Here is a 12,575-nt window from a genome sequence, read left to right on the forward strand (position 1 = left end):
TGTGTGGAATTTTAATATTATTAATCCAAGTTTGATGGGGAATAAAAGTAGGAATTAGTAACATGTCAGCAGTGCAGTTCTCTGAACTTCAACTCAATCCCAGTAAATTCTGGTAATGGAATAAGTTTCTAACTAAAAAATTTATGGTAATGGAAACATAACAACTTGTATTTGGATTCTTTTCACATTCATTACACTTTTTCCATACGTTAAAAGAATCCTGAAAAGGAATAGCTATATGTGAATCATGAAAAGGAAAATCTTAAAAATAATCCTAAAAAGGGAAAGCTTTGTGCAAAATTACTGAGGGATAAGTGTGCGAAGGGATCACAACCACAGCCTATATAATAGTGAAAAGAGAAACTTACCCGTTGACCAATAAAATATTAAAATGTGTATTAAAGATAACATAAAATATATAAAACTAGTGTATAAATTTATTATTGTTTTTTAATTATTTAATGGGTATAAAACTACTGTATAAATCCCATAACTCTATGGATGCTACTCATATTTTCTCTAGCTACTTTAGCTAGAAACCAATTTAAGTGGAGTCCTTTATGCTCTCAGAGTTTTCATATAATTTCTTAATATTTCTTAATGCTCTCAAACCCTAAGTCAAAACGAATTTGTATCAAACCTTGTTTATGTATTGATCTTTATAACATCATTTTCTGAAAACCCTATGCGTTGTAATTTCAAAAAACTAGTCTCTTGCATATTTGAGGTCTATATTGCCCACATTAGTAAAAGAAAATCAAATGAGTTTCAAGATTCCAACCCTTCATAAGCTATATACTCTCTACTAAATTAACCTGTCTTAAAACTACCTCGATTTGGATTTGTGTAGTCAGTTTCAAAAACTAATTTGAATAGACATACGAGTAACATCAATCTTTTTCAATTCCCAATTCACCTTCTATTATGCTAGTTCCTTAATACATCACTTCCGTGGTGAAAATTATGAAATAGATAACAGTTTAATACCTCACTTCCGTGGCAAAAATTATGAAATCGACAATAGTTGTAAACTGCATGGTTAATGTATGGCATCCAAATGACTCATATAACATCAAAACTGTGTAGCATAGCATGAGGGCAAAGGTATAATCATCATATACAACAAAATATTAACATGAGGTGCTTTATCACATGAGTTTGGTCTATTAGCCCATGGGTCCTTTCTTTTACAAAAGCACCAAATTTCTATACACTCATTTTTCTTTGCCTTTAATTTTTCCAACCTTTGCTTTTCATGTTTAGTAAGGTGGGGTCTTATCATTTCTTAAAGACTTGTCCAAGATTCAAGTTATTGGAATATCACTCCATTGCTTGAAGGGTACGAATACATCATTCGGTCATATATTGCTTCTTTCCTTTCGCTTTTATTAATCCTTAAGCTAGTAAGTCATATCACATCGAGTGTCCAGTTTGACTATGGTTAAGCTCTAACTAGAAATGTATATTTCCAAGAGAATAGACTTCTCTCATTATTATAAGTTTAAAAAACATCTTTAAATTTTGTTTAGAGATGTTGGTTGCTTTTTTGGAGGAGAAAATGAAAGTTTTAAACCTTGATTTACTTATTATTATTAGCTAAAACAATATATTTATAAATCATTCATCAGTATTACCACATGCATTAGATCCAACTTCTTATCTAAATTCATCTTACCTCTTTTATAACATTCATCGTTACCATTACTAGGTGATTAATCAATACCTTTGGAGTCAACCATCCATGAAAAGTGGTATTTGCTTCCACAAGTGCTAGATCTAAACCTTCTTACCAAAATTTTATTACTTCCTTCATCACAAACTAAATCCTTCTCACTAAAGCCTTATTACCTCTTTTATTAGTTCAAAGTTCATTCACTCCACTATATATAAACCTTCTCACCAATCATTAGTTCCACTATTGGTCTAGATCACGTTCTCCTCAAACCCATATTACTTCTTTCATTAGTTCCAAGAGTTATTCATAAACCTTCTCACCAAATAATTAGTTCCATTATTGGTCTAGATCACAATCTCCTCAAACCCATATTACCTCTTTCATTAGTTCCACGATTTATTCATAAACCTTCTCAAAAAATCATTAGTTCCACTATTGGTCTAGAACATGTTCTCCTCAAACCCATATTACCTCTTTCATTAGTTTCAGGAGTTATTCATATTCTCCCAGAGGTCATATTTCCAAGCCTATATTATCTCCATCATTAGTTCCACTAGTATTTTATCCACTCCCATAGACACTACATCGCCTATATTATCTGCATCATTAGTTCCATTAGTATTTTACCCACTCCCATACACACTACATCTATACCTTCTTACAAAATCCATCTTAAGGTTTCCTTCATCACACACTATAACCATATCTTCTCACCAAACTCATCTTACCTCCCTCATTCTCTCCCACACACATTAGATGTAAACCTTTTGAGCAAACTTGTTTTAGGTTTTCCATTAGTTCCACCTATGGTCCATGACTACCACATGCAATGCGTCAAAATATTCTCATTGGACATGTTTTACCTCCTTTAGTTACACTAGTGGTTTTATTATGTTTCTTAGTGTTGAAGATGAATAACAAGGAATATAACCAAGAATATGATAAAAATGAGTCTTACTTCATTGAATCCAAAACCATCAAGGTAAGTTAACAGGGTATGGTAATCATTTTATGGAAAGATAAACTCTTGTTGATTTTCCTCTTCAAGGGCAACCTCCCAATGAACTAATGCTCAAATACAATCACTATACTTAACAATTCCATAAGGAGGACTCAAATATTATTCATTTATAAAACCTAAATTTTAACCACTATTGGTGCTATGCTAATGAATAGGCCATATTACATTTATCGCATGAAAACTACCCTATATGAATTATTTAATAATAACTAACATATCAAACTTTGTATACATTACATTAAATGACCACCATACTTATAATATTATTAACAATTATGGACCCCATTACATCACTAGGGGGGATCCCACCATTTCATCCCCTTTGAAACACATTCTCTAAATTTTTATATCTATGACATATCTCCATAACCCAACTTCCTATGTATGGGCATTGCCCCCAACCTTAAGAGTGAAGTAGTCCAAGAAGTGTGTCCATAAAGGGATCATCCATAAACCAAGGTCCCATGTACAAGTACTACACTCCACACTAGGAATGAATTCATCCAAGCAATGCATCCAAAAATCCAACTATCAAGTATAAATGTTTCCTTCAATGTTGACAATGATGTCATCCAAGAAAGGGTTACATAATATTATATCCTAGGTACAAGTGTGCATGTTTGATCTCGACTAATCACACATGAAATTGATGAATAGATATGAGGATTTTGTTAAATATTATCACCATGGTCATATGGATCCAAACATCTTTCTATTGAAATATGGCAACAATAATATTCCAATTTTGATTTGTCGTTGAATTAAATTGTGAATTAAAATTGAATTTTGTCTTAACGGCTACTTGGAAATAATTAATCAATTTATTTTAAATTAAATAGTTGGAGAAATTCAAGTTAGAAGTCTTTCTGAAGTCATGCAAGAGTTATCCCTTAAATTAAGGATATAAGATTGAGTTATATTTGAGTTGTAATTAGTTAACTTAGTTTACTGAGTTAAGTCCAGTTAAATTAGTTCCAAACTATTTGAGGAACTAATAGAGGGTTAACAATCAGTTGATGCATGCATGCACTCAACTAGTGCTACTCCATTTAACTGAAGATTCCCTCATCAGAAACTCATGCATGTCTATTCTGAGAAAGACCCAATTGAGATTAATGTAAAGTACAATGTACTATCAATTTCATGTGTTTTCTCAAAGATAAAAACTCATGCATGCTGTCAAGGATTTAATCCTTGAGGATTGCGCAGTTTTGGAAGAAGTGTTCCACTTGGTTGTAGGAGGTTTTCCACTTGGTTGAAAGAGAATCATCCCAAAGGAACAACACAAGGAAATAAGATCTTGGAGGGCAGAGAGGAAGGCTGAAGAGAAGTCAAGATTGTCTGTGAGCATCTGTGAGGATTGTATTGAGAGCTGGGTAGCTGTGAGAGGTAAGGCTTTGTATAATACCTATGTATTTCCACCATGTATGATAATACAATAGTGTGGGGTTTTTAGCTTAGGCTTTCCCCAAGTATTTTCATGTGTATTGTGCATTGATTCTTCTTCTTTTGGTTATATTGTTCAGCTCGATCTTTAAGCTTCCACAAATTGATAATAGAAGTAGGTTATAGTATTATTCTTTGATTTATATTGCATTATCGGGTTAACCTACCATCAGATTTTCTACACTTTCCACCAAGATACTATGTCATCCATAACCAAAATATCATCCACATAGATACAAAATGTTAGTTACTGATATGGAGTTATGTACTCTATGGTATGTACAATTATTATTACACCAGAATGTCACGACTAATCATTAGCGAACTTATTTTACCAACGTCCCTTAAGATTGTGGTAAAAACTTAACAGGAAGAATTAAACTGGAATTTCAAAGTTTTATTTGTTTTACCATGACTAGGTTAGGTGTGACTAGGTTATGTAGGAGGCACCATCTGAGATCCTCATAGCAATATCAACATATTTTACCGAAGAATTATCTCTTTCACTAGGTTTCTCGATTGAGGCACTAAATTTCATTGAGGCCTACTCACATTGATTAGAAGAACATAATATGCCATCCTCAAAATCCTCCACCTCCTCAAGTTAAAAAATAATATTAGGGGAAGGAAAAATTACTTTGAATCCTAACACACCAATAGGATTTTTTCTACTTGTTTTATCAAGAAATATAATTCTATTAATGAAACAAGATGACTATGTAATCAACAAATGTTAATGCTCAAAATAGTTTTGTGAAAAATTTCCATCACCTAAGGAGAACATATAGATGAAGGAGATACTAAAGACGAGGCTCCGATAATAGGTACAGCTTAACCTCCACCCATCAATATCCCATTCTAGTAGTTTGATTTAATTTGATTGTCCCTCTTTAATGCATCCATCACTACAACACATGAACTTTTGAAGCCTAATATTTTCATATATTGAAAAGGCTTGGTTGATCCAATCCCTATACTCTAGTACTTTTGTTGGCTTGTGGGGGACTTGACCCAGGTTCAGCGTTAATTAGCAAAACAAATCCCTACACTATTGGCCCTTTTGGCATCACCTCGTGGAGTGCAGACCAGAGTCTCACTTGAAGCAGTATGGGGGGATGCCAGAACCAAGTTTCCACATCCTGAAATAGTTGTGATGTCATTTTATTCCTCCTATTCCTACCTTCACACAGGTCACTTAGCTCTAGGGCTCACCAAACTAGCCCTTTATTCCTCCCTTCAATACCTCCTTGAAAAGGTACGATTGGCCTTCGTGTAGCCCTAACCTTTGGTTTAGATACTTTCACGCTGCTAAGGTAGCGTATTGCACAAATTGACAAGTTATCTTAGAAGCTTACTTATCTTATTAGATACTCACAGTTAGCACCATGTAAACATATATTCTTATTTGCGTTCAATTATCCAACATAATCATACACACTTATGCATCACATAAGCATTATAAAGGAAATTCATACATAATATGACAAGATGCATTAACCAGAATGAAGACAGATAATTTGCAGAATACTTCTCTTTATTGATATCTTTCAAGTAATTACAGACTCTATTTTCCCTCCGCACATAGCTGTAGGGGTCCGTGCACTCAGCTGCGGACTTCTACCCTAGGTCTCTACACACTCAGCTACAGAACCTATACCTATGCTATGACCCGAAACTTAGACTTCTTACTTTAGAGCTATGACTCTCTTCTTCATTACATTGACGACTCCAAAACTACTTAGAGCTTAGCTCTTTTTATACAATCCCATGCTCTGCGGACCATGGGTAGATCTCTTACAGCTGACCTTACTTTACAAAACTAAGAGAGGACTACCCTTTATGACACATGACACATTCACGCTCCACGACAATAGAATGCAGAGTCTTTACAACTTTACTACAAAATTTGACCAAAACATGGGACTTTAGCCCCAAAACTATCCTGGGGGGATCCCACTCCCAACAGGCCCCCAACACAAACATCGTGACTCACCCTCGAGTCACTCAGCAGGTGCAGAGATATTTGCACGAAGCCCTTCTAGTTCAACTCGAATGACCGCAACTTCGGTCATGCACTATGCTGCCACTTACTTCGCATCTTTCGACCATCTGCTCGGTCACTGCTCCTACAATGTGGCCTAAAGCTTTTGCTGCGTCACTTGCAGAGTCACAAGCTTTGTCCCACCTATCTGCTTCCCTGTTTGCTATGTAGCCTCACGCTCCACCTGGGCCTTATCAGCGACCTCCTTTTTCCTCTTTTCGGCTAACTGTGTCATCTTAAGCTTGGCCTATTCATTTTTTCTGCATGGCGGACTTGCTCCTACCCACCGCCAAGTCTATGGTAGTGCGCCACTCTACTGGCCATTGATCAAGCACTGCATCAATGGTGTCATCTATTGCCAAATAAGGCAAGTGATACCATTTATGCGTAGGGTCCTTCCACAACCTGATAGATACATGATGGAAGTCTGATTTAAATTCGGCGTAGCCCTGTAGGTTGGCGTACACCATAGGTGACAATAGTGGTTTTCGATTGATATCCATGCAAATGTTCATCTCCATCAAGATCCAGAAGATCCTGATGTCCTTAATTCGCTACGCATCCTTGGTCACCCACAGCGAAGCATACTTTTCTGCTTCTGGGAGGTCTGGCATGACCGAATGGAATTGGCTATCCTCTGGAAGCTTCCACACTACTAGCACAGTTGTCAACAAGAGCCACACGTAGTGGAACATCTTGCTGAGCTCCAGTGCTTTGCGGCAATTTTCCAGGAACTCTCCGTGAAGGTAGTCTGACTAGTTGAACTGGAATCCTTCAGCGCACTATGCTGCTAGCACAACGACAAGCACCGGCACCTCATTAGCATGACACTTCCTCATCACTTTCCCTATGAGGATCTGCGTGGCTACCTTCATAGCAGGGTCTCAGCTGCTGGATATAGTGTATCTGCGCAGCTTCTTCACTAGTTTAATTTTTCTTTCATGGATTTTGCAAGAGCTTGTTCGCCACCTTTTCCACGAAATATTATGGCTATATTCTCTCCTATATATGACAAGAATGTTATCTAATGAATCAATCTATCTGTGATGGCTATTGGCTCCTCTAGCCACAGACACCCATCATGCATTAAGCACAACAGCTGCTTGATGACCAAAACTATCACCGAGGTGTGGTTGTAGTGCGACACCTAGAGCAGGTTGAGAAATGCTACCTTTTCTACTCCCTTGAGCCTCCTTTATGCCTCCAATGCAGTCATTCCCGTACTCATATTGATGATGCGGTGCATCGGCTACTCAGTCGTCAGGTGTGGGAATTTCTCGTGAACGGCCAAGTCCCAGTCTTCAAGCTTCAACAACAGCACCTACGCCAAGTGCGGTCCATCGAAAACAATCTCATTTGGTAGTAGAGGGGTTTGCAAGGGGGTCTTTCTCTCGTCAATGTCCTTCGGCACCTTACTCTTAGGCTTATACGAAGGGACATACGCCAACAACTGAGTAATAGGGTCCGCACCCTGGGCTTCGACCTCCTCCACTTCAACTCCCACATCCTCATCATCCAATAGGATGTCTTCAATGTCGTCCTCCTCTGCCTCCAAATTTATAGATTTTCCCTTCTCTTGTGTGGTGGGTTTTGGTGGGTTTCTCCTCGGCAATGCACACACCAGTATGGCAGGCTTCTTACCCTTTTTATCCTTCACGGTCTCCTTGGTTGGGGTCGGCTTGGATCTCGGCATCCTCAATGATTAAGGACTTCTGCTAATACCTCGACCACTGCTGGAGAAACTTCCTCTGCCTCTATCTCGATTTCTGGTGATGACTCCTCCGCTTCTGTATCTATAGCTTCTGTGGGTGCCAACATGATTTTATGCAAGAACTCATGTGTCTCCTTTGGCAATGTGTCAAATACTTTACTGGCTATCAAAAGTTCATAGTTCTCGCGATTCATGTGTACCTAAGAGCTAACAACTCAATTCTCAAAATGACAAGTGTTTTTCATTGGACAACCATTTGTAATTTATAGGGCATTTTGAATTTAAATCCAACCATTCCCCCCAAATTCAGTTTATAAATTTCGGAATGGCGACAAATTTTCAAGGATCTAAGCCATAAATTTCATCTTAAATGCCAGCTGCCCACTCCATTTGGCCGCATTTCTACCACCAAATCATGAACAGTGACTTTAACGGTCACTTTCCAGCCAATATGCGCAATTTCTCCCTGGTTAGCACAGCTTTCTTCATGCTGCCGCGAATCCTGTGACACTTCCTCGCTTTGTACAAATCTCCAATCGCGCAGCTCCCCAACCCAGACAGTGTAGTTTATAGTCCCCCGCCTCATTTCAGTTGCCTAGAGTGCTAAGACTATCCTTCCTACATCTAGTCACATGGTTGGACCATCAGTGTATGGCTTCAATCGACTACCGTTCACGTTTCCTAGGAAAGGATCTCCATTCAATTTGACTAGTTGTACCGCTCCTCCATCGGTAATCTCCATAATGACATAGGGCCCTAACCAATGCATTCTAAATTTCCTTGGAAATTTATCAAACTTACTGTCATTTAACAAAACCAGGTCATTTACCTTAAAGGTGCGCAACTTAATGTGTCGATCATGCCATGCTTTTTCGCGCTACTTTTGGACCTGTTGGTGAAATCCAGCTAGGAATCTCTCTTCCTCAAGCTCATCCAACTATGCAAGCCTTTCCTCAAGGGCTCCGCGATCTGTCATACCTATGAGAGCTGCTATGCATAGACTAGGCACAATATATTCAATCAGAATTACCACTTCAACACCATAGACAAGCCTAAACGAAGTTTGTCCAGTCAACATCATGCATGTTGTCCAATAAGCCCATAGTATTGCAGGTATGCGTAGGTCCCAATCACTTCACTGAGCATTACAAACCTTGGTCAGCACATTCTCTAACACTTTATTGAATGCTTCCATAGTCTTATTAGCCTGCAGGTGATAAGGCATGCTTTTATGGTGATATACCTGAAATTCCTCCATTAGTGCATTGATCGTCTCATTCAGAAAGTGCGTACCACGATCACTCATCAAGATATTTGGAAAGCCAAATCATGTTAGTACATACTCAAAGAGGAAATTTGCAGTAGTCGTGCCTGTGAAATCCTTCACAGGCTGTGCTTCTACCCATCGAGTCGAATACTCTGTCACAGTGATAATGTACCTCGTTCCCATTTTTCCTTGGGGCTGGATGGGTCCCACAAAATATTTCGCCCATTTCTCAAAGGGTTGCAACATCATCTATTGATTCAAAGGCATCTCATCCCTCCGCGATGGCCTGCTAGTCCTCTGACACACATCACACGCCTTGCAATACGCTTTTGAATCTTGATGGAGGGTTGGCCACCACAACCTTGCGTGTAGAATCTTCTACACAGTTGCTCTTCCTGCATAATGTCCTCCCACGATGCCTCCATCAGCATCCATGAGGATGCTACTTCTTTCAAAATCAGGTATATATTGTCGCAATATCTCATCAGACCCCACTTTGTATAGATGCCCAGCAATGATAGAGAAATCTGTCACGCACACCACTAATTCCTTCTTCTGCTGGATGGTCTATCCTTCTAGAGCAGTTCCTGTCATTAGGAAGTGTATTATATCCTCAAAATGACGATCCGCGATGCGCACTGCAAATAGTTGTGCGTCACGCAATCCCTCCTACAAATTAGTGGGCTCTTCCCCTGTTTCGATGTGCAATAGATGGTCTAGTCCCACGTTTAGTCATCCAAGCTTCACAATAACTTCACAATCCTATTCCTAGAATAATAGAAGCCATTTGTAGATTATCCCCCCTAACACAGGATTATTGACCAGGTACTTTAGCACGGAGTGATCTATATACATCTTAAAATGGCCTCCCAACAAGTAGTGTCTAAACTTCTAGAGCGCATATACCATGGCTAACCCTTCGTGCTATATGGTGGAATAGTTCTTCTCTGCCTTGGATAATCTTCTACTTGCAAATGTGATAGGATGGTCCAAGTCTCCTCCACGCAAATCATCTTGCCCATCATACTTGTCCATTATTCTCACCTTCGGCTTCCCAAAACATATCCTCATCATCCACCTACATTCACGCTAATCATCAAAGCTTCCCTTGTGTGTACCCCACCATCTTGCGGGCATAGTGCGCAATACCCAGTCCAACACCTAGAAGCTCTACTTTTCTGGTTCCACCCTCTCAAATGCATCCAAAAGGGCATCTACATCATTCAATCCATCATAAGTAGGCATATTTATTACCTCTAATGACAGACAATGCAACAACCAGGTCATCATGTTATAACTCAACGTAGTTACCACATGTAACCAATTCTGCTAGTGCTCTAATTCTTCTTCAGAGTCTGAGGTACAGGAACTCTCCCGATCCCATGCAATTCATCCATCTGTTGTTGGATTCATCCAATCTTGGTCTCACATTGTTATCTTGTAGATATATTCCATATCGTCATCGCTCTCATAATCATGGACTGGTTCAATGTAGCGCGTTCCTTCAGCAGGATCTATGGGTATTATTACACGTAGCGATTTCTTCTCAAATATCATCTTTCACTTCTTTAGGTTGATTACCCTGTTCATATTAGTAGCCCAATCAATTCCAAGGACCGCAGGATAAGGGTTGTTGTCATCCACAATTTTTATTACTTCAAATTTAGCTAGCACGCTCTCACCTTCAATATCTACAATCACCCCCTGCAGCCATCCCATGGGGATGATATTTTTATAATTCATCATTCTGAGTTGAATCAGAGTCTACTGTAGCTTGAGTCCTCCCATATGTTCCCAAGTCTATTTTGGTAGGACATTCGCGTCTTACCCCAGGTCCAAAATAACCTGATCCATCTCATACTCTCATATCCACGTGGTCAGTCTCAACTCCCATCTCATCCTTGTTTTATGCTTACCAATCTTTCATACTATGCAGGGCTCATTTCTGGCGGATCTATTTATAAGCTCCTATAGCCCCTTCACAACCTTGCTATCATGCAGTAAATTCATGCAGGTCTCCAGGAAAGTTGTAAGTATAGAATGTTCTATCTCCTAATCAGGCTTATCCTTGTTCCCTGAGGTGGAGGCCTCAGCGATGTTCTTCTTTTCTTCCATGAATGTTTCACATGCGCACTCCAAATTGAACTTAGCCTCCTTCTCTTGAGCTTTGCGAACCCATGTACTATCTTCAAACTATTTCGCCTTGTCATCTCCTATTGTGATTCCACTTCAGAGCACTATATTTACATTTGGATCCTCTTCACGCAGCTTAGACCTCATCGTCTATAAGTTTTGAGTTGGCAGAGGTGGTAGCACCCCTTTGTCATGTATTCTTGTTATCAATGTAGGACAATCTTCTATTTCATGATCAAACATAGTGTAATATTTGCACGACAGATGTTTTGGGTTAGTGCAATTGTGGGCACAGTGCCTTTGTCCTCTACAATTGTAGCAGATCAATTGTCCCCGACCTTTGCCAGGTCCTCCTTCGCCTTGCCCTCGTCCATGCCCTTGAAATCATGTCCATGTCATCCTTGCGCCCTAGTTAGGGGGCCACATTTCTGCCCAAACCCTATAGGTAGGAGTTCTATCCGTCATCAATTCATAGCTCCTGCAATTACGCTCATCATGCCCTACCGACCTACAAAAGTTAGAAAATAGTTGGTGCGGTGTCTATACAAACTTCTGTAGCAAATGACAGTTATCCATGGCATGTTTTCCTACTACCTGACATATAGTGCACCACAATGTCAGCCCCATGCTTGGTCCTACTTGAGCTTGTGGCCTCAAAGGAATCAGTCCCCCTCCTGCAATATAGTTTCCAAAGACCGGGTAATGGTCTTTGTCATGTCCCTGACTCTTGCATTTCAGACACCATACCTCTTCACGCACCTTTGGCCAAACTATTTTGTCCTACTTCAAACTTTGCATCTCCATGCAAAGATTTTTTAGCTACGCACGGATCTGTTGAACCCCTAGATTTGGTGTTATGAAACCAGCTCACAAAAAGATAGAAAGATAGATCAACGCCTTAGAGTTCAACTTCTTCGAGGGGGCAACCTCCTTTGAATTACACAAATGAACAATTCTTTGATGATACAAATGACAATACATCCTTTCTATATATAGGAGTCTAAGGGGTCATAATATAATCAGAGCTGACATAACAATAATAATGTAAGGGCACAATAATAACAATAGTGGGCTTCTATGGGGCATAATAATAAAAATATGGGGACTACATGGGTACAAAAATATAATAAGGGGGTTGTACTAATAACAATAAGGGATTACACTAGTAGTATAGGGGTCTAACATGCCCATCGCCTTCAAAAAGTGTTGTCCTCAACACTTGAGTAATTCTTGATGCTTATGTATAAATTCTTCTCCTCCCATGTGGAATCTTCAGTGGGT

The sequence above is a fragment of the Pinus tabuliformis genome, chromosome 4_1 (assembly GCF_031772625.1).
Source record: "Pinus tabuliformis cultivar Carrire ecotype Pingquan chromosome 4_1, CPIR1, whole genome shotgun sequence".
Taxonomy (NCBI): domain Eukaryota; kingdom Viridiplantae; phylum Streptophyta; class Pinopsida; order Pinales; family Pinaceae; genus Pinus; species Pinus tabuliformis.